The following is a 3,541-nucleotide window of genomic DNA, read 5'->3' as shown; positions in this document are numbered from 1 at the left end:
ATCAGAAGTGAGGCCTCATTATATTAATTAATTACTTTGTTTTGCTTTTATATTGTGAATGCCTTTTTAGTGTTTTAATGTATACTTTTTTATTATGTATACCATGTATGTAACTTAAGTATGCGTACGGGAATCTTCCCATCCGCTTTTAAAAAGCCAATAGTGCATCCCATTTTCAAATCCGGCAACCGTGGCAGTGTCGACAACTATCGCCCCATCTCTATTCTGTCAGCACTGTCCAAGATCCTTGAACGCCTAATAAACAAACGTCTCGTTAGTTATCTGGAAGATAAACAATTACTTTCTCCGAACCAATTCGGTTTCAGAGCTAAAAGATCTTCATCGGATGCCATCCATGAATTAACCGATCACATAGTTAGGAACTTGGACAGCCATAGGAAGTGTCTGGGCATATTCTTAGACCTCGCGAAGGCATTCGACACTGTCTCGGCCCAAATCCTTCTACAGAAACTGGAAGCGCTTGGAGTGAGAGGAGTTCAACTTTCCTTATTTAAAAGTTACCTCAGCGGTCGGAGTCAATGTGTAGTGGTAGATGGCCATGTCAGCTCTTACCTTCCAGTGGAATTCGGAGTCCCCCAGGGCAGCATTCTTGGTCCTACGCTGTTCCTAGTGTACATGAATGATCTGTGTTCCCTGAAAATACCTAATTGCAAATTGGTCTCTTACGCCGACGATACTGCTCTTGTTTTCTCTGCAAAAAGCTGGAGGGAAGCTTTCTCTTATGCACAGACCGGATTTGATATCGTTTCGTGTTGGCTGCGCCAAAATTTATTAACTCTTAATATAGAGAAAACTTGCTATCTTACCTTCTCCATATATACTCCTCCCATAGCCTTAATCCCGTATTCCTTAACTGCCCATATACATTCTTCTGTTCCTTCTGTTCCATGCTCTTGCGCTACATTGAAGAGAGGTTGTACGGTTAAGTATCTTGGCATCACACTAGATAGTCGACTCACGTTTCAGGCCCATCTTATGAATATGTGTGGTAGAGTCCGCAAACTCATGTTTATCTTTAAGAAAATTCGTCATGTTGCCGAGCCTCATATAGTCAGAATGATGTATTTAGCATTATGTCAATCTGTTTTATTATATGCTATCACCACTTGGGGTGGTGCAGCCAAAACCCATCTGCTGTCCCTGGAACGTGCCCAGAGGGCTCTTCTAAAAGTTTGCTTATTCAAACCCATTCTTTTCCCTACTTTCACCCTCTATCAGGAAGCTCAGATACTTACAGTACGTCAACTGTTCATCCTAAACACAGCCCTCAAACAGCATCACGAACATAAACCTAGTCCTTCTTCCTCTCGATCTGCTCGCCGCCCACCCCCTGTTCACCTTCCTTCTCTCTACACTGCCTTTTCCCACCGCTTCTACTGTTACCTCGGCCCTTTTATTTACAACAAACTAAATCGCAAGCTGAATATTCACTTACTCTTATCCTTCAGTTGTAAAAAGAAGGTCACTGCCTACATACAAGGTCTCAACTATGAAGAGACTGAAAACTTAATCCAACCAATGGTCTAACCTACAATTTATAGCTTATTTTTGATTTACTATTTATTTTTATACTTATTTATGTACTGTTATCTATTTATCTAAGTACTAATATATATATATTTATCTAAGTACTAATATATATATATATATATAATAATATATATAATAATTAGCACGGATGTTATATCGGCGCGATTGCACACCTACATATTTTAATTAGGTACCTCTTTTCTCCATGTTACATCTGTAAAATGTCCTTATTAATAATTTACTCTTGTTACTGGTTACTTTTTACACCATGTGGGGAGAGGCTGGTGGTCTGAGATACAAGCCCTGCTTAGTTCAGTCACCAGTCTCTCACAATCTTATAATGTTTCCTTGCGACAATATATCTGTTTCTTAATATTTAGTTAATATCAATGTAAGAGTAGGTAGTAAGGTACTCGCCGCGTCGTCAACCTGTCAACATCGTATTACGCAGCTCCTGTGTTTTTTATTTTAATTATATGGTTGTATACGCGCGATTGTAGTGAAAAGTGTATGTGATTTGGAGAAAACTTTTAACTTGTCCTAGAACTATTGGAAACATAGCTATTGTTGTGTAACACTCTAAAAATTAGTAATTTAAAAGTGCTATAAAAGACCTACCCTCAAAAAACAAAGAAAAAAAAATAAAATAAATATATTGACATTAAAGAGTCCCATCATGTCTCAATGTTTTAAGTGTCTTGCTAAAATGGACGAGAAAAATGTCAAAGTAACTTGCAAAGGGTGTTGCCGACTCATTTGTAACAAATGCAACGGTCTTTCTGCGACCGAACTGCGTGTCTTTGGACTTCAGACGCACAAACTATCGTATCTTTGTAATGACTGTGAGACCGGTTTAAGACAAGTTCCAGAGTTGCGTAGATTGGTTACTGAGCTCCAACAAGAGGTCGAGGTTCTGAAGACCACTCAACCGTCCATTGTCAACTTGGATACTGTTATAAATGAAATAGAGGAGAGAAAGAAGCGCAGTTGCAATGTTATTGTGTTTGGTATACCGGAATTAAAATCATGTTCTTCAGAGGAAAGAAAGGATTACGACAAAGCTAAGATAGCTGACGCCTTCAATCCAATACCAATCCCTGACCCCAAGATAGTGCATGTGTTTCGCTTAGGTAAACCGGCAGTCGTTAACCCCTCACAGCCACGTCCGATAAAAGTCGTCTTCGAGAATAAACGCGCCGCTACCGATATTTTAAAAAACAAGAGTAAAATTGGTAAACCCGTTAGAGTTTATTCAGATATGACCCCGTACCAAAGAGATCAGCTAAAAGGTCTGCGAGACGAACTTGCCCTAAGGATCGAAAAGGGTGAAAAAGATCTCACTATAAAATATGTAAACAACATACCAAAAATTACAACAATTACAAAAAACTAGCTTTACCTCATATAACCGAACTTATAAACGCAAGAAACAACAATAAAGGAAACTCCAAAAAACTGATGACGTCCAAAGAGAAAATAACTTACCAAATAACCAACAATTACACAGATATTATTTTTACAAAAAAATCTCTGAAATTTTTCTATGCCAACTCTCGCAGTATTGTCAAACCTGGAAAATTCGATGAGCTTAGATGTATTATCGCTTCTTTACAAGTAACCATACATATCATTATACTAACGGAAACTTGGATTAAGAGTGAAGATGAGGCAAAAATGCTCCAGATACCCTCCTATACCCATTACTTTAATTATAGAGAAAATAAAAGGGGCGGTGGAGTGTCAATATTTGTGTACAACAATCTCAAACATCACCTTGTTGAAGAAAAATGCGTCGATGATACTCATTATCTCTGGGTATACGTGGAAAAATTCTCTCTAAATATCGGTGCCATTTATAAGCCTAATAAAATAAAAATGGATAACTTTCTCGAGATATATTCACAACAATTACACAAATTGAAACGAACAATAGTCTTTGGCGATTACAACCTGGACTTACTCAACCCGGACTCAGCGACACGCAAATATA

The sequence above is a fragment of the Pieris napi genome, chromosome 10 (genome assembly GCF_905475465.1).
Source record: "Pieris napi chromosome 10, ilPieNapi1.2, whole genome shotgun sequence".
In the NCBI taxonomy this organism is placed as follows: domain Eukaryota; kingdom Metazoa; phylum Arthropoda; class Insecta; order Lepidoptera; family Pieridae; genus Pieris; species Pieris napi.
Note: the sequence above shows the minus strand (reverse complement) of the source record.